The sequence below is a fragment of the Mauremys mutica genome, chromosome 6 (genome assembly GCF_020497125.1).
Source record: "Mauremys mutica isolate MM-2020 ecotype Southern chromosome 6, ASM2049712v1, whole genome shotgun sequence".
NCBI lineage: Eukaryota > Metazoa > Chordata > Testudines > Geoemydidae > Mauremys > Mauremys mutica.
This window is the reverse complement of record NC_059077.1, coordinates 78,321,375-78,348,252: the sequence shown is the minus strand read 5'-3', so window position 1 is coordinate 78,348,252 and position 26,878 is coordinate 78,321,375. Positions and strand designations below refer to the sequence as shown.

General features: G+C 41.1%; 1 long non-coding RNA gene across 4 annotated transcripts in view; it reads right to left on the bottom strand.

Annotated features, from left to right (window-relative positions):
• Positions 1-14,478: 14,478 nt before the first annotated feature.
• LOC123373069 overlaps positions 14,479-26,878 on the bottom strand; it is a 79,800-nt gene continuing 67,400 nt past the window's right edge. For 3 of the 4 annotated variants that reach the window (XR_006580546.1, XR_006580549.1, XR_006580547.1), the window contains one exon: positions 14,479-14,574. This is a non-coding gene — a long non-coding RNA (uncharacterized LOC123373069). The remainder of the gene's footprint in view (positions 14,575-26,878) is intronic. The other variant, XR_006580548.1, reaches the window with a different exon arrangement.

Genomic DNA, 26,878 nt, shown 5'->3' with positions numbered 1-26,878 from the left:
TCAAGCACTTCAAGGACTAAGACAATGGAGAGCCATCTAGTTTGAAGTGCATCTCTGACACCCTGCTGGGTCACCAGAACCTATTTAAACCAGGCTTGGAAACACCAAATAGAATAAAGGAAAAAGGGTTTTCTTAAAGGACAAGATAAGACGATCCCCCAGATCCAATAGGTCAGGGGCAAGATTTGCCTAAAGATGTAGGTAGGTCAATAAACATGTACCTAGATCTCTGGCTGTGATAAAATCCTCTTATGTTATGCTTTGTTCCTGCCGTTAAGATTAAACAATACTTTGGTCTAAGAAAGTTGTTTGGTCATTGTATTAACCACAGGTCAGTGCTCCAGTAGGGAAAACTTTCAGGAGTTGAACCCGGTCTGACCTGCTTAATATATATAGCAGATTGAGACATGCAATAATACCTATTAGCAGATCTCAAAGCACTAAAAAACCCAAGCATAATTATCCCAGATGGTACACAGCATGCTGTGTACCAAGATCAAGTCTAAGAGTGGGAGAATTGTGGGATTCCACTCGGAGAAAGGTGAAGGTGCAGGGCTTATTATCTGAAGGGGTCCACTCAGAGATTAGAAAGGTGCAGAGCCGCCCGGGGGGGGGGGCAGTCAAGTGGGGCAATTTGCCCCGGGCCCCACAGGGGTCCCGCGAGCCCTGGCCGTGGTCTGGGTCTTTGGTGGCATTTCGGTGGCGGGGGGCCCCTTCAGTCACTCCAGGTCTTTGGCGGCAGGGGGCCCTTCAGTGCTGCCGAAGACACAGAGCGACTAAAGGGCCCCTCGCCACCAAAATACCGCCGAAGACCGGGACTGCTGCTGGGTGAGTACAAGCGCTGCAGCTCCCTCGCTTTGCCCCAGGCCCCCTGAATCCTCTGGGTGGCCCTGGAAAGGTGTCAGAGAGTCTGCAATCATCACAGTCTGATATCAATTACTTAGCAGTCTATGTGGCAATAATTCCAGGCTCATGTAGTTAGACTGCATTAGCAGCATGAAAAAAGGAAGCAAGCTTTGGAAAAAAAAAAATCTGGCGGCTTAGGTGCCAAGTGTGTTTGTCTACTTTAAAATGTATAGTTTACTTAAAGCACTCAGTGTCCCTTCAACATACTCTAACCACAGATGTTTATTTTGTTTAGCATATAGGTTCAGTTGAGAAGTTATAAATTTAAATGAAATGCGACAGAGAGTCTTGTGGCACCTCATAGACTAACAGACGTATTGGAGCACATTTAAGTGAAGCACATCTAAATAATTTCACTTTAAGTTTAAAAATTAGTTTATAGGTGAGTGCTGGACACACTGTAGTGTGTCGGCTTGTTCAGAGACACCTCCTCCCCACACACACCCCCTTTACTCACAAAGTCAGTTTGACTCTATAGCATAATACTGGCACAGGGGGGTCCCCTCAGCTTGCACTTGATATCATCGGATGTGCACTGCTTTGAGCCAGGATGTCCTGCCTGGCCAGGTTTGCTCTTGTTCACTGCTACCATTTGGTCCTATTAGCTTTTGTCACTCAACCAGGCCTGTTGGGTAGAGAGTGGGCCTAGACATCCCCTGCCAGCTCCACACTACTCCCACCCAACCCTCTGGCTGCCTTCCCCCCCTTCCCCCCCCGCCACACCCCAACTATACCTGATTCAGTCCCCAGTCTGCCAACACTAGCCCTAATGGCATGCTGGAAGTGAATTCCCAATGAAGTTTAAGACTTAGGTTGGAACCTCTGTTAAGGGCTTGGAGACCAGAGCAAAGCAAGCCTCACATCCCACACTTTTCTTTATCAACCTTGGGTTTGACTAGCCAAATGATTCATTTAGGGAGTCCTAATTAGTTATACTCCAATGCCATAGAGTAGGGTATAATCTTTCCTAAATATATACACTTGAATACATGCGGAAGGGCAAGTTTACATAATACATTTTACACATCCAATGAATACAAGGAAACTCCAAATACAACATTAAACACTTTATGAAACTAGAAGCACAAGACACATACCTACCAGTAGATCAGAACCCCTTCATTTTTACCTTCTGAGGGAGCCAATGTTAAGTATCCTCACAGCTTCTTGTCAAACTGTCTTAAATGGGCTATCTTGATTATCACTACAAAAGTTCTCCTGCTGACAACAGTTCATCTTAATTAGCCTCAAAATGATGAATCTGACAAATCAGATATGAACCCAGAAGCAAAGTATCATACAAAAGCAGCACAACTTCTATTAGGCATTTTGATTCGAAGGGAAGTCACTCAGCTTATAATTGACTAATTGGCACCCCCACATGCAGTAACACACTTGACCTGAAGCTATGTGGTGCTTGGAAGAAACTATGTGGTGCTTCCTTTTGAAGAAGAAATGTTCATGCTAATCCCCAAACAGATGCCTAGTGATCACTGAAGGGCAGAGAGCCATAGGTTATAGATGATGGGAATAATTTTTAAATTCACAAAGCCACAAACAAAAACCCCTCACAAGTAGAACTAAATTGCGCCAGTTTCCTCAGCTCAGACAGGCAGCCCCTATTCTACTTCCTCCAGAGAAAGCTCAGTTAAACCTGTACCTTAAGACTGTCAAGAATTTTTCATAATTTGGCAGAGAGTCTCTTAACATGTCTTTGGAATTCGTTTTTAGTATGGAAGCCTGTTGGGTTTTCAAAATTAAGCTATCTTATAGCTGGGCTTCATAGAAGACTTTTGGTATTGCCTGTTTTGGTCAAGTCAGAGCAGCTTTTTTCACCCTCCCCGTAATATTTCAGCACTTCTGCTCCCAACCATAACCAGGAAGTAAAGATACAAAATAATTAAAGAGGAAAGAGTTAATTAAAAGAGGAATAGTTCATCAGAAGATTTAAAATTCACATCTAAGTTGCTAGTTCAATAATGATTTAACAATACAACAGCCTTTTGATGGCCTCAATCCAATCCCTAGCAGAAAGGGGGAATCAGATGTATACAAAAAAATTAAATGGCAAATATTGTTATAACAGACAATCTGTTGTTGGCAATCCCAGCAGGGATGAGATAACTGAATGTCATGGAGAATGGACTCTACTCTGTTAGAAGTGGTCCTTTCTGATCAGGCTATAGACATGCTGGGCAGACAGTAGGCCTGATCTGGGGTCCTAGCACTGTGGCTGTTTGCAACACATCACTTCTTAGTCAAACTCAGTCAGTTTATCTCGCCTCAAGAAGTTCACCCCACTGCAAGGGGGTCCTCTCATGGTATAAAACAGGAATTATAACTCTTATGCCACCTGTCTCCTTACTGCTATTGTAGGTGGTATGGTTGCAGTAGTGGGGTATGGCCAGGGATCTCTATGCCCCACCAATCCTGAGCTACAATTTTGGCCCTTTGGAGACGCTGCCAGCCAGCATAACTCACAGCAGCCCAACTACTGCTCTAACTCATGCCTGGGTGTCAGCTTTGCACACGGTGACATCAAGAATGGAGTACAAAAGTGAGCTTTTCATCCCAAGCTGTCCAGAATGGTCCTCAGTACGTTCTTCAAGAAGAGGATCGAAAGGATAGGTCAAGAATTGCAATGGTTCTTTGCTAAATGTAAGTTTTCAGTTTATGTAAACTTTGTGTTCTTGTCACTTTTGCTTCTTTCCTGTTCATTAACACAAAATGGCATGGCTGTGTTAATGAAGGAATGGAGCCTGCGCTACTCATGAGGCTGCACAATTTTTTTATTTTTTTTTTAATTAGTTAGACTTGGTCTGTGGCTTTAAAGCACAGAACTTCAGGGAAAGTGTGTACCATCTCAAAAGGGCAGTGTCTGAGAAATCCTGGGGATTGGGGGTAAAACAGTCTCCATGTACCCTGCAAGTGCATATTCCTTTTAAAACATTGTCAGTTCCACAGGCAAGTGTGAGGTGGAAGCTGCTAGCTAGGGAACTCAGGAGCACAAAGACTGTAAACTGCTGCAACCATTCCTAGAGGCCATTCAAAGGCTAACAGAAAAGTATCTTTGCACCCTTCCCTCACTGTTGCACATTTGTGAAGATGCCCTGTACAATGTCTGTAAAAGCCTAACAAATGAAATACAATGGACTTCAAATTACACTGTATGCTTCTTATAGAAAGCATTCTTCTGCATCAAATTCAGACCGAATATCATGCAGTACTAAAATGGGGCAGACAACAGCTTAGACCAGCCCAGAATGTTATAATAGTCACACTTAACGCTCCCTTTGCCCTTTGGGGTTGATGAAAGGAAAATCCCAATCTCACTTTACTTCTCTGCCTCCACGGGAAAGGGAGAGAAGTAAAGTGAGAGAAATTGGGGAGGGAGGTCAAGACCATTTTCTGACAAGCTTTTTCCCCTAGGAAAAAAAGTTGCAGTATGAGAAAATGGGGTTCCCCTCCATGCACTGAAGTGAAACAATATCATAAAACATTGTTGAAAAAGTTAGCAAAGTAATTTTTGATAAGTATATGTACCCTTTTTCTGCCAGCTCTGGCTACAACCTAGGAGGAGCAGCTCTGGTGACCTTATAACATTCAAGCGTTAAGGTCAAAGACTCTGCCAGCATCACTACAACCAGAAGATGAGCTCAGAGGATTAGGGGTAAATTTTTAAAGTGTACAATTCTTATCAGAGCAATTCTTTTCATGCTGAAAGTTAACAGTCCAAGCATCTTTGGAACATGGAAGACGAACACTAGGAGTATCAGAGAGAGATTAGTTTGTGTTCCTTTTAAGTTTGGATTTGCTTGAAGCACTCAGTGTACTGACTGAATATATGTATTGCCGAACAGCCCCTGAAGGTCTCTGCTTACTTTTCTGTATCACTTGTTGCTTCTGCCTTCTCCTAGGCAAGGAGAGCATTGCTCATTGTATTTCTACAGAACTCAAGTTGTTCAGCTAGATTTGCTCATACTACCATCTTTTATGATGTTTTCTACAAGCGTTACTCAAATAGCTTACAAATCCTTTGCTCATTTAAACCAATTCAGTCCCACAGAAGCTAATACTCCAGCAGACCTAAAAGCAGTACCTGGCCTACTGGAGAGAAAAAGTATTCAAAAAAATATCCTCTAGAAGTAAGTTTAAGAGTCTCTCTTGTTCACCTCCACCTTAAAGTTAAGGTTTCATACAAAACAGGATATTTATAAACACACTATAATACAGGATGAAACACTGACATTGAATTTGTTGTTTTTCCTAGAACTCATGTCTTTGAGCTGAATTTATTGAGCTGAATATAGTCTATGAAAAGGCAACAACTTCTAGTTTAAGAGCATTAATATTATGCTACATTATGCCAGTAGCAGCACTGCCTTATCTTATGGGCCATTTTATTTCTTTGAAAAAGGTTTTTACAACTGTGCCGTATGGTACCACTGAATGGTAGAAAGAAGATAGAATTATAAATTAGAGGCAGGTACCAAAATATATTAAAATGAGATTATACAGGAACCAGAGAAGTGGTAAATAGACGTGACCCACCTTGGTAATTCGCTTAAACTTGTGCTAAGCATTTGACTGTTAGAGCTGGACAGTATATCTTTAGTGTCTTATGTTTTTAGCACAGGAGTAATCAGGTGAGCACAGGCAAAAAAGAATGCAACAATATCAGGCCATGACACTGTTGAGTACTATGATTTTACTGCTCTAAAATTAGGTGCACGCAGGGAGGTTAGGGATAGTGCTGTGTTCTTTATTAAAATAAGGGTTTTTTTGAAAAAAGTGAGCGTGATTCTTTGCCATTGCCACGTAACATGCTCCCTCACCCTCCGTGCTTTTACCCTTAATTTTGAGAGAGAGATTACATGATATCCAAAAAGCCTCCCAAGAAGAATATCATGGGCCTTTTGAAGACACTGATGCTTCTGTTATACCCTACTTGGTACAGGAATAGGTAGGAAGCATTTCTATCATAATTTGATCATTAGTCATAGAGTCAGACAAGCTTCTCCTTGCATTTAAGGAGTAGTTTGCAAATTAAGTTGTCCCTATATTTGTAACAAGATCATCAAATGTGATCTAGGACCTTGATGTCAGTATGTATTATTGATTCCCATTCTACAGTTTTGCATGTGCTTGAATTTAGCAGTGACACTACTCAAATGAGAGAAGTGAAGCATGCGGGTAACTGATTGCAGGCTTGGGACCAGAGCTAATAAATGCCCCCAGCTCCTACTGACACCAGTGAAAGTTGTGGGGCATAGTGCTGATTTTAGGAGGAGCTATCTTGGCAAACAATTATTTTCCTACAGAATTAACTTAAAGGGATAAACTTTAGAACTAAGACCTGCTCGTTCAGTTTCACTTATTTACCCAGTGTATACTAATTCCTCAGATGGCTATTTCCATTAAAATATGGAAAATAGGAACCAAAAAATCTCAGATTAAAAACCAAGATGTTTTACAAAACATACCAAAACATACTCTAAATTATTTCTGCATTTTAAAAGTTTGACACAAAGCAAAGCATGTATGCAAAACTGGGCTCACTGTTTTGCTTCCTACATTCACAACAGCTGCTTAGACATCCCTTACTTATTTCATGGAATCAAATGAAAAGTTTGTCAGACTTTAGTTATTATCTTGGTCCCTGAAAACTTGTTAGAGCCATGGGGAAGCCTTCTAAAGGGCACTTGACACAAAATGACTAGTTACTCTAACTAGCCAATGAGATATTGTCAGGTGAGACAATAGTTTGCTACAAGTGAGAGTTTGGTCACAGCTTTCAGGCTTAAAAAAAAAAGCCTATGACCCACAGCCACCAGAATATTAAGGGCATGATGTTCAGCTGGTGTAGTTCCACTTTAGTTTAGTGAGTTATGCCAATTTACACCTAGCTGAAGGTCTAGACCAAAAAATCCAAGCAAGTGAATGACATCAGAATCAGTCATAGAATACTGAGATCCTTCTGGATGAAAGGTGCTAAATAAATGCGTGGTATCTAACCCTGGTCTTGGACACATTCAGTAGATAGATAACCCCAGAAGAGCTGAGGTATTCTTGTTGCCAAAGAGTTGGTTTGCATGGTGTAAATCCTTCTCGTTTGCTTTTGACGCTAGGTTTCAATCTGGCAATGGACTGGATTATCCTACCATACCTACTCTTAAGAACTGGCTAACAATCTGCTAGCTCCACTAATCTCATATATTCAGATATTGTGAGAGCCTTTTAGGTTAAACCCTTTCATGGAAGTTCTCATAGCCCACATTTATGTAATAATTCAACAACATGCATTACATTACTTTCTTTGTCATAAAATTATTTATTCCAGAAGTAATGCTACTTATACATTCCCCAGGAAGGTCACTAAAGTGACCAGAGCAACTTCAGTCCTGTCAAGAGTTAGACAGTTCTACCATCTTAATTGGAGTTCTGACCTTGAAAATGTTTAATCTTCGGAGATGGACCCTTCTGGCTTCAAACTCTGCCTAAGGTGTTTTAAATTCTTACAATGACTCAATCCCTATTTGATTGGAGTAGCCTACATTATGTTGATAGATCTCAGCAGCTGACATTGTCTTTTGTAGACTAAAAATTGCTTAGATCTCATAAATGCTGCCTGTGCAGCACTGAGAAAAAGCACTAGCTTCCCACAATATATGGATAGATGAATTTATTTCATCAGTCCTTTTACATTTCCTAAATTTCAGCATTTACTTTTTCAAATGTTTTCAGTTTAGCAGCTAGCCATGACAATAGTACCTTATATTCTTATGTTAGCCCATGTGTAAGATAAATGATGTGAGCTATTTTAGAAACAGTTAATCATAAAATGCTACAATAGATTATGCAGTATCACCCATTTTAATCACCCAAATCAGTCTTGGGGTGACATACAAAGTAGATTTAGACTACTCAAATATGAAAACCTTTCCAGGAAACAAAGTAGTAAGGTTTAGGTTTTGAAATAATAAATACGTTTTAAGTTCCTTAGAAACAAAGTTAAAATAGAGAGCTCTGAGAGCTTATGCAAACTCAGACAACTAAACTCTTTCACTTACACTCCTCTCTCTCCTCCCCCTCCCCCCTAGTTTCCTGACCATACAGAGAACTTACAGTTAATGGGAAATTTGAGAACACAAACATGGTAATTACCACCTGTAACTATGTAGGTAAGGCAATGAGAAGAAAAGTTACGTTTTGTTAGTTGGTCTGTGGGCCCACTCTCAAGTAGCTCCCAACTTCCTACCCATACTTGTACATATCATTCTGCAAGTGGGTCATCAGCCACAGAGAGCGACAAATAGTGGGTAAATTGGTTTGATTCTGTACTTTCCATCTCACCAACAGCAGCCAGGAGTTTTGTGGATAACATACTGCTTGCTACAATAGCCAGATGAGAAGGTAGTGAATCAGCAAAGTCAGTTCTCTGCTACAACTGTGCTGCAACCCAAAGGGTTGCTATCACTCAGCTGCCTGACCAGTGCAGCAGTATAAGTAAACTACCCAAAATGTGGTCAAAAGAAACAGGAAGACAAAATAGATGGTAATATTGGGCACAGCCACCATTTTGGAAGATGGGGGCCAAGTCACCTCTGAATCCATAATGGCCATACATGAAAACTTTGTCCACTCTTAAAATGTAATACTGTACAGAAGCCAATATCCTTAGATAATGTAAACTGATATGGCATGTCATGGGGTCTCACCCCAAAGCAAGCCCCATATGTCCAGGAATTACTCACCAGACAGCACACCCTTGTGGCTAAGTGTGGGGTTATTGGGCCTCTCTTAGGCCTGGTCTACACTGGGTGGGGGGGGGTCGAACTAAGGTACGCGACTTCAGCTACACAAATAGCGTAGCTGAAGTCGAACTACCTTAGTTCGAACTGCCTACCTGTCCAGACGCCGCGGGATCGAAGTCCGCGGCTCCCCCGTCGACTCTGCCACCGCCATTTGCGGTGGTGGAGTTCCGGAGTCGACGGGAGCGCGTCCGGAGTTTGAACTATCGCGTCTAGATTAGAAGCGATAGTTCGAACTCCGAGAAGTCGAACTCTACGCGTCGACCCGGCGGGTAAGTATAGACCTACCCTTAGTCATTAGCTCCTCTTGGAAGCCTTCATCTGGTCTTCAATGGCCTAGCCCTCCAGCCAGGCATCTCTGAAGTTCAATCCCCATCCAGAGTACTCAGAGTCCCAAAATAAACACTCCTTTCAACAGTAGTACCAGATTAACAAACAAAAAATATTTACCCCTTCCTGGGTTCAACTCACAGTTCACTGTTCATCTTACAGAGCACTGGGCTCCAGGACTGCTTCACAGGAGCCTGGATAAAACAGGGAGTTATTGCTACTCTCTTAAGCCAGGAATCCTCAGCCCAGGCATAGTATGTACTTTAACCAGCTGCAGTGCCTAAGCCAGCTTCCTCCTCTGCTGGCACCACTTAGTCCTCACTCCCAGCAGGTCTGACAACCATCTCCTTCTGCTACCTGCCTTGTTATGAGGAAATAAGTAGCATATATGCTTGTCTCCATCTCACAGCTCATTCACAATTGGTTGTGTGAGATGGGAGCCTTGTCCACCCTCTCTGCACCCTTAAAGATACAGTGATAGGGTTTCCTCCCAAGCACCACTCATTCCTGGGACTTTGGTCTCTATCCATATCCCCCTTCAGTCTTTATATTGGCCCTTTCAAACCCTTAAAGGACCATACCATGGGGCAGGGTAGGCTGACCACTAGCCACTATGAGACTCCCCATCACACAGCACCACTGAACTCAGTGGTGTTATGCCAATTTATACTAACTGAAGATCTGGCACAGAAAAATAAAAGTCATGTGTGGATCCAGATTAGGTTTAGGCTAGGTCTTGGGGCTGAAAGTAAATCAAGACTAAAGTTTTAAGACTGCATTCAGCAATGTAAAACTTTCATGTGCACTTCCCACAAGACTTTGGCCACATATGATCTGAAACCAGAATGTAGGTCCTTTTCCTTCCATCTGAAAACCAAACATAAAACTAGATGGCAGATTTTGGTCCGGAGATTTGAATCCAAAACTTTCTCCTCACATCCTAAAATTCAAAGCAGTTCAGTGTCAAGATTTCTCTTTTGGTCTATCCCTGTGTTTAAATTTTCATTACCTATTAACCAAAAAAATCTTTATTTAGAATAGCTGTGTAGCATTAATGGCCATCTTGAAGGCAATCAGGAATGGATTCTTCAAGCACCAAGGGATTCCTAAGACTATTCTTATACATTTATTTTGGAAATCTTCTTCCAGACTGGGTATGTTATCTTGCAAATCTTATTTATTCACAGGTGTCACTCTGACAGTAAATCAGTTAGGCCTGAACGCTCAAAAGTTGTTAGACTCCTAAGTACCCAAGTCCCAGCTTTGGGAACCACTGCAATTCACAAACCTCTCACTGAACCCTGTAGGTGCCTAAATTTACTCTGCATCTAAGTTTTTGTAGTAAAAGTAGGCACTTATGTTTTTGCTTTTGAACATTCACACTGCTGTTTCCATCTAGGTGCCTGGGCGCCTATCTCTCATCTAAATCCCATTCATAAACCAAGGGAAAATAGATATTTGGCCATCTAAATCGTGATCATCCCAATGCCTAGTTCCTTTTGTGCATGCAGGCCTTAGGCTTTAAAAGTCTATCAAGAATATTTGGATAGTCCATGCTCTTTTTACTACTATAGAAACTCAGCATTTCACAGCTTAAAGCAAATTCATAGTCAGGGCTCTTCAGCTCTCCTGCCTGCTTAAACAGAGAAAGGAACAGTCACAGGTGCCTCTTGGTTTATTTGCTGCTTGCTTTGCAGTAAAGATTTATTTTTTCCTGGGTTTTATATCAGGAACTTTTTTCTGCAGGTTACTGATATTAATGTATGCTGACCCAGTTCCAGCCTGTACAGGGTTATTTTCATGCATTTATTAGTTCACCTGGAAAAAAAAGCATAGACAAGCTACTGTAAAATTCAAAGAAGTTAATTTTGAATTTATATGGCATCACTGAGGATTCAGAGAGAAAGACTATACAGAGAAGCTACTGAACTGTGTATACAAGTGTCTATCTAGTGTCCCTAGCAACGTCACAGTTTACATCCAGCAACACCCGGAATGTTATATGCATGATTGAATTTCCAGTGGAAACAAAGGCCTGGGCCTCCGATCCTGGACGCAGATGAGTCTCTGAATTTTACTGACAGGACCATCATAATATTGCTCTAGTTGCTGACTCCTGGAAGCCGGTAAAAGAAAACATTAGACTGTTAGCTCCCAGAGTTCCCTTGTTTTATTTTACATCAGTAAAGCATCACACATGTATACGATACTATGGAAACAATTAATATCACATTGTCCTTGTATTATAGCATTCACTGCGTAGCATTTATTGCAGAGGTGCAGAACAATTTCAGAATCTCATGGCCTTTTCCAGAAGAGGCATGGATTCAGTTTCTATTTTTCAGCTTTTTAAGCTGACCTTGTTTGTCAACACACTGAAACTTTTATGTGCTGATGGGTGTAAGGAAACAGGTAAATTGAACAAACTTAGTCTGACTGTGCAGTTATAGTTACACTTTCCTTTATGTTGAAAATGAAAAAAAGAAACAGATTCTAAGAATGCTTGAAATCCTGGTTTAGGCAAATTGTGCTAGTAGAGAAAGTCTGCAATCTCACTGCAAAGGAAGTGCACACTCAGATTGTTTACATTATTTCATTCGTCAGCAGATCTTTGTAGATTGAAGCTCCAAACTAAGGCAATTAGCAAGAATTTATTAGTTGAGGGATATGTTTTAATAGTTTGATTATTTTATACTAATATGAAAATATTATTTGTCTAATGTATCAAAGCATTTGGACGTATCCTATGCTAGTAAATTCTAAGTAATTCCTTTAAATGTTGTCTTGGCTTGGGTAAGTCTAAACTATGTTATTATGATTTTAATTGGTCAGTGAAATATTGGCAGGTACAAATAGTGTCATCATGACCAGTTAGCACTACTCAGCAACTATGGGAATTTGATTCCAGATGCTGTCATCTTTGATACAGCTGTGAATAACATTTGATTAGAAATGACCCCATGAATGAACAAATGGACAGATTAAAGCTGTGATTTAATGGTAGCAGCATATATCCATTAGCCCAAGTGAAATAATCAGTGCAATTATGTTCGGTTATTAACCATGTCAGGTCAAGATACTTGTGGAATATCTGTAATGAAATCAATTTAGAATTAAATCAGAAAAATATATTGCAATGACATGTTGATTGCTTTTAGGTCTAGATCCTAGTGTTTGGCCTTTGTGCCCCTGATATAACTCAGAAGGTGGCTGTGCAAAAATAATGTGATCTCTCCTGATCCTGAGCTTACACGTGCTAGGCCAGCCTCCCATCATAATGTGGAGTTACATTATGCTGGCTGCCCACTGATCCAAGCCAAGGATTGTATTTGTCAGGGCATAAGGATGGACAACTCACTCCCTGTTCCCATAGGGCCAGTATAGACAGCAGTTTTGTTGACCCATCAGCAGATTCTGCTACATTAGGGGAATCTCTTGCTCATACTTGCACATCCTCTAGGATGGGTTTAAGGCTATTTGATACCAGTGGAGGAGCAAAAAGCAGCTTTGGTGCAGCTGAGGATCTGGCCTTTAGTTTTTATGGTATTGTTCAGTAGCTGCTCAAAACCAGAAACTGTACAGTGCCCTCACTTTAAGAGAGATTCTTTGAGGCTGAATTTATAATTTATATCATGACACTGCACATTTTTCAAAAGTTATTCCTCATTGTTCACGTGTCACAAGGGGTGAGGAAAATTTAATGAATTATTAAAAACTCATACAATGTGATGTACAAATGGAAAAACAAAGGGTCATTTTTTTGTACTACCATTGGGTTCTGATGTTCAAATTAGCAGGTTAAAAATGTTCAGAAGATAGAATAGAAGTCTGTGTGCTAGAAACTCATATTTCTTTTATGTTCAGCAATGTCCTAGAGGAACTGCTAAATCCCAGTCATCATCCAGGATTTCCTTCTTTTGATGAGTGCGTCACTGAAGCCGCTTTTGTCACTTCTAAAGTGCTTTGTTTTACAATAAAAAAAAGAAAATCCAGCATAATGTTTACAATCTGTTTTGACAGGATTTCTCAGCTCCTGCAATGGTCATTGCCCAAGGAGGTACTATAGTCAGTAGATAAGAGCATCAGCACGGGGGCCAGGAGACCTGGGTTCTATTTCCACTGCTGTCACTGATTTGTGATTGGAATGTCATTTAAATCTCAGTGCCTCATTTTCCAGATCTGACATCAATGGAGCTACACTAAAGAAGCTGAGTATACAGTTCTCACTTCTTATGAACAACTATGAACTCACTTCTTATGAGCCACAAGGGAAAAGGAGGGGCTATTATTTACCACCTCCCCCCTTTGCAAAGCACTTTTCATCCTGGAGGAGGGTGGCTATAAAAGTAGTAGTAGTAGTAGTATAACTGGCTCAGCCATAGACAGTCTCCTTGGTCCCATATAGAATAGTTGCTGTCTATAGTCTATAAGAGTATTAGCTCAAATCTGTAAGTCAGGATGCAAAAGCAATAGGAAAAATTATATCTAAGTTATACCCAGGCAACCCTTCTGACCTACTTAGTCCAGACACCAGTTATTCAATGAGTCTGTTCAAATGTCTGGCCAGCAGTTGGCAGACACAACAGTATCACCACACTTCACTAAGTTGCAGCTGGAAAATACTAAAAGCCTGTTCTCACAAACTGACAGCTGTGAGCTTATCTTCATTTTATTCTCGACACATTAGCTTTAATCTCCTCATGTGACTGTTTTTGGAGATGGTGAGAGATGTTTTCCTTCATGCTATAATAGAGGGTCTGAATATTGATAAAAAAGTGTATAGTCCGGCCTCAGCATTTTGCATAGTTTTCTTCAAGTACTAAATACCTGACCAAACTTTTGGAGACCATATGTGGCTGGAACAAAACACCAAATTTTCCTCAAGTTTGCACTGATGAAAATCCACTTACGTCAGTGGCAGTTGCTGGGGTGTAACAGAAGAACAGAATTTGGACTTTTGCATATTTTGCACTATTCACTATTTCCTCACATTACTGTAGAACGCTAAAGCTCTTTTTTGAGGGATACAAAGATCTAGCTAGAAAGCAAAGCACAAATATGTAGGTCACCCTACAAGAAAACTTTCTTTACAGAGAACAGACACTGGTGATAGAATTCCGTGGAACGCCTCTGGGAATTCTACAGCTATTTTCATGCCTATGGCAATATGGACAGCACTGGACCCTAAAAAATGTTTTCAAACACTGCAGAACCTTAAGCCTTTGTTGAATTATTTCCTATGATTTGCAGTTATATGAATAAACAGCACGGCCTCCTCCTTATAGCCAGGAAAAAGCAGCATGCCAGACTCTTGAAGCTGGAAAAACCAGAGTGCCTGTACCACACTATCTCTATCTTTTTCAGACACACATGCATACTGAAACCATATGACTTCTCTGCAGTCTAATTCCTGGTATTTTGCTGATACCTACACTGTGACTGAAGGTTTCTTCCGATGTCTTCATTCAATCAATCTTGCTCCTAAAAGCACACTGACATGTAGGTTGCTTTGGGCATACAGATTAGTCTGAAATGACACATTTATGAACAAGCTGAGCTTTTAAATGTAGGATCTAGAGAGAGGGGAACACTTCTGAGAACAGAGAACTGCTCCAGACCGTAATAATTAAATTGATCATATTTTCAAAACAAAATTATTTATTGTGTTAATTTGTACACAATTATTTTTCTCTGTTATTATTACTATTATTTCTGAATTGACATCACTATTTTGCTGGCATAAACAGAACTTCTAAGGTACCTACTCTGTCAAGGTAGAGTATAATACAGTTAAAATAAAATTAAAAAATAGGTCCATGTTCAGTGAATTTCCAGAGCAGCAAAAAGCACCACTGAAGGTGTGTGTCAGTGTCAGGAGGGGGAGCAGCTGGAGTATGATCTAGCAATTTCTTCCTATGTAAAACACGGTAATAGAAGCTCAAATTAAATGTACCTCAGATAGAAAAAACAGTAAGTATAATAATCTGAAGAGAAATTAGTAAAAGACACAAAAACTAACAGCAATTATTTTTATGTACATCAGCCACAGGAAGCCTGCCAAACAATCAATGGACGATTGAGGTTCTAGCGGAGCATTCAAGGAAGACAAGGCCATTGCAGAGAAGCTAAATGAATTCTTTGCATTGCTCATCACTGCAGAGGATGTGAGGGAGATTCCCACACCTGAGCCATTCTTTTTAGATGACAAATTTGAAGAACTGTCCCAGATCGAGGTGTCAGTAGAGGAGGTTTTGGAACAAATGGATAAATTAAACGGTAATAAATTCCAGGACCAGATGGGATTAACCCAATAGTTATGAAGAAACTCAAATATAACATTGCAGAACTGCTGTGTATGTAACTTATAGCTTAAATCAGTGTATATACCAGATGACTGAAGGATAGCTAATGTAATGCCTATTTTTAAAAAAGGCACCAGAAGTGATCTTGGCAATTACAGACCAGTAATCCTAACTTAAATACCAGGCAAATTGGTTGAAACTATAATAAAGAACAGAATTATCAGACACATAGATGAACACAATTTGTTGGGTAAGAATCTACATGGCTTTTGTAAAGGGAAAACATATCTCACCAATCTATTAGAATTCTTTGAGGGGTCAACAAACAAGTGGACAAAGTGTGTTCCAGTGGATATAATGTACTTGGAGTTTCAGAAAGCCTTTGACAAGGTCCCTCACCAAAGGCTCTTGAGCAAAGTAAACAGTCATGGGATAAGAGGGAAGGTCCTATCGTGGATAAGTAACTGGTTAAAAAGACAGGAAACAAAGGATAGGAATAAATAGTAAGTTTTTCAGTGAAGAAAGGTAAATAGTAGTATTCGCCCAGGGATCTATACTAGGAATAGTACTGTTCAACATATTCATAAATGATCTGGAAAAAAGGGTAAACAGTGAGGTGGCAAAGTTTGCAGCCAATACAAAATTAGTCAAGATAGCTAAGTCCAAAGCAGAGTGTGAAGAATTACAAAGGGATCTCATAAAATCGGGTGATTGGTAACAAAATGGGAGATGTAATTCAATGTTGATAAATGCAAAATAATGCATGCTGGAAAGCATAATCCCAAGAATACATACAAATGGATGAGCTCTAAATGAGCGGTTACCACTCAAGAAAGAATCATTGCTAGTTCTCTGAAGACATCTGCTTAATGTCCAGCAGCAGTCAAGAAAGCTAACAGGAAAGGGATAGCTAATAAGACAGTAAATATCATCATGCCACTGTATAATTCCATAGTAAACCCACACCCTGACTACGTCATGAAATTCTGATTGCCCCATCTCAAAAAAGATATAGTAATATTGGAAAAAATACAGAGAATGGCAACAAAAATGATTAGGGGTATGGAACAGCTTCCATGAGGGGACAGATTACAAAGATTGGGACTGTTCAGTTTAGAAAAGAGACAGCTAAGGGGGGATATGCTAGAAGACTACAAAATCATGACTGGTGTGGAGAAAGTGAATAAGGAAGCGTTATTTACCCCTTCACATAACACAAGAACCGGAGGTCACCCAATGAAATTAATAGGCAGCAGTTTTAAAACAAAGAAAAGGAAGTATTTCTGCACACAACAGAGAGACAACCTCTGGAACTTATAAAGGCTTAAAGTATAATTGGGTTAATAAAAGAATTAGATACGTTCATGGAGGCTAGGTCCATCAATAGCTATTACCCTAAGTGGTCAGGCTGTAGCCCCATGCCCTGGGTGTCCCTAAACCTCTGACTCCAAGAAGCTGGGACTGGTTGACATGGGATGGATCACTAGATAATTTCCCTTTTCTATTCTATTCTTATCTTGTCCCCTGTAGCCATCCTCTGCCTGAGAAGTCAAGATGCTCCTCTGTGGTTGCCAGTAGTACCACTGCAAGGGATCAGTGAGTAGCAGCTAGGTCCCATCTACACTGCAACTTTTAACAGAATTGAAACTGGGTCAGGAAATAACTGTGCTGTAACTGGGTTCCCCTTCACTCATTCATAATTGTTACGTAGACAAAACTTGTGTGTCCCACAATGCTGCCATCAAAGTAGAATTTAAAAGATCTGTCAGATGTCTAGTTCACATGTCAGACATGTGAGCTGCACAACCAATTTACTGCAGTGGCTAATGAGTCTACTAAATATTTGAAAGAGGAAATGTCTTTTTTTCAAATCTATGCGATAACACTGGATTTCAAAATTAAACGCCACAGCAGGTGAGAAAGTCCTGCCCAGATTTAAAAAAAAAAAATCACAAGCAATTTTCGGCACTAAAGCTCATTGCATTATTTAAAGCCCGATGATATGCTTTGATGCAGTGCTTTATTGTGATGAAACAGTGCCTTATTGTGGTGCTAAATTTCAATTTTTGTATTACAAGTGATTTATTTTTACTTGCTAAAATTCCCAGTAATAGAAACCAGTTTATTTATAATGATACATGTTTTGCATCTCTGTTGCCTAAGCTCTAATGCCTATTCATATATTAAAATGCATATATTTCCCCTGAGTAAAAAAAACCAAACAGAGCAAATCACTGTTGATTCCAGCAGACTCAATGGGTACAGGAGAAAAACAAGTTGAACCCAGCCCAGAAAGCATTAGTGTAAGAAGTCACAACTTAGTCTACACCAATGAAGTTGCACTAATTTATACCAGGACTGAATTTAGGGACAAATTCTTACTTCAATGAACTTATTATTCATGTACTGACATAACTAAGAGCAAAATTTGGCATTTAAGTCCAATGAGAAAATTGTCTTCAATGGCTTTGGATCATACCCATAGTGTAACTCTAAGCCCTGATCTACACTACAGGATTAGGTTGAATTTAGCCGCATTAAGTCAATTTTATAATGAATGCGTCTACACAAGCAACCCTGTTCCATCGACCTAAAGGGCTCTTAAAATCGATTTCTGTACTCCTCCCCAGCAAGGGGAATAGCACTAAAATTGACCTTGCTGGGTCGAATTTGGGGTAGTGCGAATGCAAATCAACATTATTGGCCTCCGGGAGCTATCCCAAAGTGCTCCAATGTGACCGCTCTGGACAGCACTTTCAACTCTGATGCACTAGCCAGGTACACAGGAAAAGCCCCGAGAACTTTTGAATTTCATTTCCTGTTTGGTCAGTGTGGCGAGCTCAGCAGCGCAGGTGACCATGCAGTTCCCCCAGAATCGCAAACAAGCTCCAGCATGGAGCGAATGGGAGACACTGGATCTGATTGCTATATAGGGAGAAGAATCTGTGCAGGCAGAACTCCGATCAAAAAGAAGAAATGCTAATATATATGCCAAAAATCACACAGGGCATGATGGACAGAGGCTACAACAAGAGGGGGAGGGATAGCTCAGTGGTTTGAGCATTGGCCTGCTAAACCCAGGGTTGTGAGTTCAATCCTTGAGGAGGCCACTTAGGGATCTGGGGCAAAAATTGGTCCTGCTAGTGAAGGCAGGGGGCTGGACTCGATGACCTTTCAAGGTCCCTTCCAGTTCTAGGAGATTGGTATATCTCCAATTATTCTATTCTACAACAGGGCCACACAGCAGTGCCGCATGAAAGTCAAGGAGCTCAGGCAAGCCTACCAAAAGATAAAGGAGGCAAACAGTCACTCTGGGTCAGAGCCCCATACATGCCGCTTCTCTGATCAGCTGCATGGCATTCTAGGGGGGGACCCTACCACTACCCCACCACGGTCCATGGACACCTGCAAGGGGGGAGTCTCACGCAACATGGAGGAGGATTTTGTGGATGAGGAAGAGGAGGAGAAGGAGGAAAATGCACAGCAGGCAAGCAGTGACTCCGTTCTCCCCAGCAGCCGGGACCTTTTCATCACCCTGGAGCCAATACCCTCCCAAGGTGGGATCCCCAACCCTGAATGGGGAGAAGGCCCCTCTGGTGAGTGCACATTTGTAACTACAGTACAGGGTTTAAAAGCAATAGTGTTTAATGTTTGATTTGCCCTAAAGACTTGGGATGCATTTGTGGCCAGTACAGCTACTGGAAAAGTCTGTTAACGTGTCTGGGGATGGAGCAGGAATCCTCTGGGGACATCTCCATGAAGCTCTCCTGGAGGTACGCTGAAAGCTTTTGCAGAAGGTTTCTGGGGAGGGCTGCCTTATTTTATCCTCCACCGTAGGACACTACCACACCAAGCCAGTAGCAAGTAGTCTGGAATCATTGCAGCACAAAGCATGGCAGCGAATGGTTCTGCGTTTTGGTCGCATTCGTGCAACATTCAATCTATATCTTTCTGTGTTAGCCTCAGGAGAGTGATATCATTCATGGTCACCTGGTTGAAAAAGGGGAATTTTTGTAAGGGAACAGTAAAAGGACCCCGTTCATGCTGGGCTGTTTGCGCTTGGCTAAAAGAGATCATCCCTGAGAATAGCCATGCGGTGGGGGGAGGGGTGAAGGGATCATCCCAAATACTTAAACGGAGGGGTGGGGGAAGGTGTGTGCAGCAGATCCACCCAAAAACCTCAGCCCCTTCTTTTAAATGGCAAACCCAACCAGCATTGCTTGCTATGGGAAATGAGGGCGCTGCAGTTTGAAAACATTCCCACATGTTATCAAGGCATTAGAAGCCAAACCCATGTACCCTTTGGCTTACCATGGCTGCCTGGAAACCGAATTATGTTGCCCAGCCATGTGTGATGTGTCACCATACCGGCAGGCGCTCAATATAAAAAGCAAAATACGACCTTATACCTAAAGCACATGTTCTGTCTGCTGTGAATTGCTTGATTCACTGTGAAAGAGTCTCCCTTTTGTTCTCAGAAATGGATCATCTTAAATTTTACTCTCCCTTTTTATCCCCCAGCAGGTGCAAATGTTTCTATGGTCCCCCTATCAACTCTGTCCCCGAGGTTATTGCAGATTAGAAGGTGAAAAAAATGCACTCGCGATGACATGTTTTCCGAGCTCATGCAGTCCTCCTGCACTGATAGGGCACAGGTGAAGGCATGGAGGCATTCAGTGGAAGAGTCCAGGAAAGCATTAAGTGAGCACATTGAGAAGAGGCAGGATGCAGTGCTGAGGTTAATGGGGGAGCAAAAAAAAAGAAAAAGGTGACTGGTGGAGCTGCAGGAAAGCCAACAAGAGCACAGACCACCACTGCATCCACTATACCACCGCCTGCCCTCCTCCTCAAATTCCATATCCTTCTCACCCAGATGCCCAAGAACGTGGGTGGGGGGAGGCAGCTCCGGACACCCACCCACTACACTCCAGAGGATGGCCCAAGCAACAGAAAGCTGTCATTCAAACAGTTTTGATTTGTAGTGTGGCTACAATAAGCAATGTGGTCTTGTCCTTCCCTCCTCCCTCCCACCCTATCCCACCCAGGATACCTTATCAGTTATCTCCCTTTTTTTTAATTAATAAAGAAAGAATGCATGGTTTCAAAACAATAGTGACTTTATTTCCTTTGCAAGCTGTGATCAAAGGGGGATGGTGGTTGGTTTACAGGGCATTAAAAATCAACCAAGGGGGTGGGTTTGCATCAAAGAGAAACACACACAACTGTCACACCGTAGCCTGGCCAGTCATGAAACTGGTTTTTGAAAGCCTCTCTGATGTGCAGCACACCTACCTGTGCTCTTCTAATCGCCCTGGTGTCTGGCTGTTCAAAATTGGCAGCCAGATGATTTGCCTCAACCTCCCACCCTGCCATAAACATCTTCCCCTTACTCTCACAGATATTATGGAACACAGCAAACAGTAATAACAATGGGAATATTGGTTGCGCTGAGGTCTAAACTAGTCAGCAAACAGCACCAGCGAGCTTTTAAACATCCAAAGGCACATTCTACAACCATTCTGCACTTGCTCAGCCTACAGTTGAACTACTCCTTACTACTGTCCAGGCTGCCTGTGTATGGCTTCATGAGCCATGGAAGCAAGGGGTAGGCATGTAGGATCAGGATTTTATAACTGTACTATGGAGAATTAATGTATGATTTGATTTCATCCTGCCAACCACCCTTTTTGAATAGCAGAAAGGAATGACAGACCAGAACAATCCTTATGACTGATTATGGTCACCCTTTTGTTTTAGGATAAGTTATAATGTCTACTATGGTTTCCTATATGTATTACAAATTAGGCATGCTAGTTAAATATACATTGCTAGGATCTTGTATTGTGTCTATGTTAAGGAGATTAGAGGAACGTTGAGGGCCTGAAGCCCCAATGTGAATTGTTTTAGTTATAAGATTTAGCAAGGCTTGATTTACAATGTATTCTGCTGAATATAAAATACTGCTGTTTGTATACCTTTGAAGGTTTCTGTAAGAGATTGTTTGTGTGAATGAGGAATGCATGCATCAGGAAAAGATAAGGTGCAAAAGCCATCACAAATACGTAGGTCAAGAAAAAGTGAGAGAGACTTGGAAAGACCAGGAGACAATCAGAAAACATCCATTGTATCCAATGCTAAACATGTTAGCAGCATTGATGACCTCAGAGGTGAGGCAGGCACCGCCGCCCCCGCCCCCCCGAAGGCGAGACAACAAATAGGAGATAACGATGGGAAGCCCGACAATAACCATCAAATGATAACAGCAGAAAACCCCAAGATTAACACCACTTAAGGACTAATGATTACAGGATGACATTGCAAAATGCATGGACTCAAATGTGAATTTACAACTATAAAGCTGGGGTGTTTTGCCATGGAACTCTGGGTTCAGTCCTGCAAAGCCTCAGATCATCGGATCACGACTGACAAGAGCCCAGCTCCACACTTGTGCTCAATCTAACTGGCCATTAGATTGACTCGAGCTACAACAGACTGGTAACTATAAACATCAACTGGCAGGACTGTGTGTGTGTGTGTGAGAGAGAGAGAGACTGAAAAGCATATGCTAACTGTTGTATTTTCAATAAATGTGGCATATTTGCCTTTTCCCTGTTATGCTTTGTCTGAGCATAACAGGCTGGGTCTCCAAGGATAACTATTGTCATTTCAACATCCCCAACAGTAATTTTCTGGTCTGGGAAGTAAGTTCCTTCTTGCAGCTGCTCAAACAGCCCGGAGTTCCTAAAGAGGCGAGAATTATGCACCTTTCCCAGCCATCCCACGTTGATGTCGGTGAAACGTCCCTTGTGATCCACCAGTGCTTGCAGCACCATTGAGAAATACCCCTTGTAGTTTATGTACTGGTTGGCAAGGTGGTCCAGTGCCAAGATAGGGATATGCGTTCTGTCTATCACCCCACCACAGTTAGGGAATTGCATTGCAGCAAAGCCATCCACTATGACCTGCACATTTCCCAGAGTCACTACCCTTGATAGCAGAACGTTAATGGTTGCATTGACTATTTGAATCACAGCAGTCCCCACAGTAGATTTGCCCACTCCAAATTGATTCCCGACTGACCGCTAGCAGTCAGGCGTTGCAAGCCTGACAGTGCAATCACCACTCACGTCTCAACAGTCAGGGCAGCTCTCATCTTGGTATTCCTGTGCTTCAGGGTGGGGGAAAGCAACTCACAGAGTTCCAGGAAAGTGGCCTTATGCATCCGAAAGTTTCACAGCCATTGGGAATCATCCCATACCTGCAACACTATGCGGTCCCACCAGTCTGTGCTTGTTTGCTGAGCCCAGAATCGACATTCCACTCTATCAACAAGCCCTACTGCCGCCATGATGTCCCAATTGCCACAGCCCATGCTTTCAGGAATGTCTGTGTCCATGTCCTCATCACAATCGTGCTGCTGTTTCTTAGCCAGGTTCTGCACATACTGCAGTGTAATGCGCGAGGTGTTTACAATGCTTGCAACAGCAGCAGTGACCTGAGTGGGCTCCATGCTTGCCATACTATGGCATCTGCAGGAGTAACCCAGGCAAAAAGGCGTAAAATGATTGTCTGCAGTTGCTTTCATGGACGGAGGAAGGGGAGAGTGATGACATGTACCAAAACCACCTGTGACAATGTTTTTGCCCCATCAGGCATTGGGAGCTTAACCCAGAATTCCAATGGGCAGCAGAGACTGCAGGAACTGTGGGATAGCTTCCCACAGTGCACCGCTCTCTGAGTCGATGCTAGCCACAGTAGTGAGGATTGCCTGCACCGACTTAATGCGCTTAATGGGGCCATACAAAATCGACTGTATAAAATCGATTTCTAAAAATCAACTTCTATAAAATCGATCTAATTTTGTAGTGTAGACATACCTCGAGGCATCGTCAAAGAGAAAAATCTTGCATTGTTGAATCCTCATAACAGGTCAGAGGTGTAACAATTTTTTTCAATTTTCAAAAACAAAGTTTAATATGTGGAAATGACTAAAACACTAAACTGCTTCAAAATATGTTTTGATGAAAATTGTAGACATTCTGAAACGTGGAAATGAAGTACTGCTCAAGGTCTTTTATTATCTCTCAGTTACATCAGCATGTGATACTTATTCTCCGTTTGCTAATGCCACAGAGCTAACCATTTCTATCAGGCTCTACTCTCCTCTCTCCACCACCAACATATAAAACCAATGCAAGGAAGTTTATAAGCTGAATTGACTCGTGAATTTGCATATTATCTCTCTTCTCTGTGTCACCCATGCAGTGAAGTTTCTCTCTCACACTATCTGCAAGCAAACATATTCTGACTATGATAGACCAGAGAGTTGGTTCATCAGCAATGCTGGATTTCTTTTACAGCTGTCATTTTGCAAACAAAGGAATAGAAATTCTCCGAAGACCATAGCCACAACCTAAAGACTCAGTCTAACTTCTACTGAAGTCCAGGGGAAAACTCTCTGCTGGGCCTCACAATACTAGGTAATTTGAGACTGACATCGCTTTATAAAAAAGAGGAGGCAAACCCAAACAAAACTGCTGGATTGGTTTGAATCAAATCCAGATACAAACTTTTCGTCTCAGGTCCACCTTTAGTGGTAACGACACCTATGTCTTTTAAGAGTCAAGACAGATGGCTCTCAGAGTTTAAAAGGGATACAAGTGAGTCCACGCAAATGGGAAGTAGATAATAAATAGCTGCTTCTAGCTATGTTAGCACCCATCAACATAATATCTAGGCACTGATACTAAGTTGATTTGTCAGGGAGAATCTCAGGATACTATTTTTTCTTTGATCTTAAATCAGAAATGCATCACTTTAATATGACAATAGTAACTGCTCAGGCATCTTTGATAGGGTGGATTTTTGACATAACTGCCCTATCAATTGAAATTATAGGTTGTAATATAGTGCTAAAGGTTACAAATAACCTGTGGCTTTTCTGTCCCCCTGAATCACACAATGACAACCAAGAAATGCTCCATAGTGTATTTATTTTAATCAACTATTTTAAATTAAGGATCAATTGCAATTAATTTTTTTTCCAGTAATAAAAGGCATATTTTCTACTAGATTTCCCTTGAATGAACAGAGTTGTATGCTACAATAAAATAGAGTAATATATGAATAATATTAGGCTAGTCGAGAACATTGGTTAATCAGCATGAATCTGAATGTATCATGATATTCCTACTAAGTGGCTTGTCGTAATTATATTAATCCAGGCGCAATAAGCATATTAACTCTTATGTAGTTTTAATTTGTGGAGGAAATTAATTTAGGATTTGAAATTGCACTAGATCAGACTTTGGGTGTTTCAAACTAAAACTGTCTTCAGCATTTAAGGGTTGAGTTTCTTCACTTTTACAATGTTCACCAACTACATCATAGCAATAAAGGCTTTTTTTCTGTGCTGCAAAGTGTTTCTTGCTAATTTAATAGATTCAATAATTTTATAATAAGTGTTTGTGCCATTTGTACAGTATCAGGAGCAATCAACTTCTGAAAAGGCACTTTTTAAAAGAACGTGAACATTCCAGTATTAACATTCAAGTTATATCACATTTGCCCAATTTGACAGGCAAATCCATCAGATTTTGTAGCTCCACTACCTTCAGCAAGCTCCATCCAAATTCTACCATACTGCTTTATGTTTCACTTTATCAGCAATAATCCCACTAAAAATAATTATTCCAGGAGCTGAATCTCTTTTAGCTGCCCCTGATGATGATCCAAACAACAGAGTGAAGACTACTGATTTTTATAAGCATAGTTGACCTAGCAGTCCATTCAGTGGCAGAAATAAATGGGTAAGGTGAGCAAACATAACCTGGGAGTCCTGGGGCACATTTTATGTATGCAAAACCATCAATTCCAGTTCATAATTATGAGATTTTATTTTACCCCATCATGCTGACACTTTAAAACTCATGAATTTCAATGTGTTCTCCTCTTTTGAAGGGTACTGTGATCAAAATGGTATTTGATTTGAAATTCATTCTTGTCTATGAGACTGACAGGGCATAGCACTCTAAAACTGCAGGGGATTTAGCTGAATTGGAAAATAAAAGGTTGTTGCTGGATTTTATCATGCTGCTGCTAATGACATTACATGAGATGCTAATAGGTAGGTAATGAAGCAGTAATTCATGTTAGGGAAAGTCACTGCTACCGACTTGTAGAAGCACACAGAAACACATATACAGCCCATGCCCCACACAATGACTCTCAATCTTGCCAAAATTAGAATAAGGCCTTCAGTGCTGTACAAAAAAGTCTGGAGTTACTGGAGGGGAGGGGAGAGGAAGCCAGGCTGAAAACTCCACAGTTTGAGACCTTGTACCTGGAGAATGGGAAGCAGGAAGATAGATGGGAGAAAAAGAAAGAGAGAGAGTGAGGAAAGGACCACGGAAGAGGTAGGGAAACACCAATGGGGACAAGGGAGAGAGCAAAAAGGAAGAGAAATATCAGGAATGAGAAGAGAGAGAGAGAAAGAAGTGAAAATATAAGTTTTATAAGAGAGACAAAAAAACAATAGAAAGAAATATGAAAAAGAAAGATGCATAGACATTAAAGGAATAAAGGTAGGAGGGCCTGTAGGAAACAAAGAGAAGATAATGAAGAGATGGGGAAAGAAAAAAGCAAGAAAACATACACAAATGTAAGGTTTGTAAATTTCATTGTATTTAGTCTATTTTATTCCATTAAAGATTTCCTGCCATGCCCATCTCCACAGTATCAAAAATCCTTAACCATTTTCCTGCATTTTACTCTATTTCCTTGTCAGAAAAACAGAAGCTGTGAGTAGGGAGATGTAAAAGGAGGAATCCAAAAAGAGAACTGAATGTCAAATATTTGACTATCCATCACTGGTCAATAAGAAATACACCTGGAACTTATTGCATATCTTTCCATTTGGAGTCTAGGAAAGACAGAAAATCTTTGGACTGATTGCCATGTTGGCATTTCCATTATTACTTAATAGCCACAATTAGCTCCATGGCTTAATTTGGGTAGTCACTGTATAAAGACACGGTCTCTGCCCCACACATCTTTGGAATTAATAGCCTTGGGGCTGGTGAATGAGGAGAATCAGCATTTATATTGCTTCAAATTGAGATCTGCTAGAAAAGCAAGGGCCAATGGACTTCAGCAAGATACCAATTGTTTTGCAGATAGAAATGTTTATCAGAGGCATCTAGTTGGCTGAGTTAGATAGAACCAGAGCCTACAGCTGGACACCTTTGCCTTGACTGGTAGATAACACTGTATTCAATACCAAAGTGACAATTCAATAGCAAACAGGTACAGACTATCCAGAGAAGCCTATCAGTGAGCCTCATCTCACCCCTAGGAAAGTAATTACAGTTGCTCTGACTTGATCACTTCTGTCACTCAATTCCATCCCTTCATTATGTGCTGCATCGCCTATTTTCTGATGATTATATCTCCATTATGTGCATGGCCTTAACGCCTGTTCTACTTTTTATTTGTAATTCCTTGTCACCCCCCCAAGTGACAAAAGTTTTA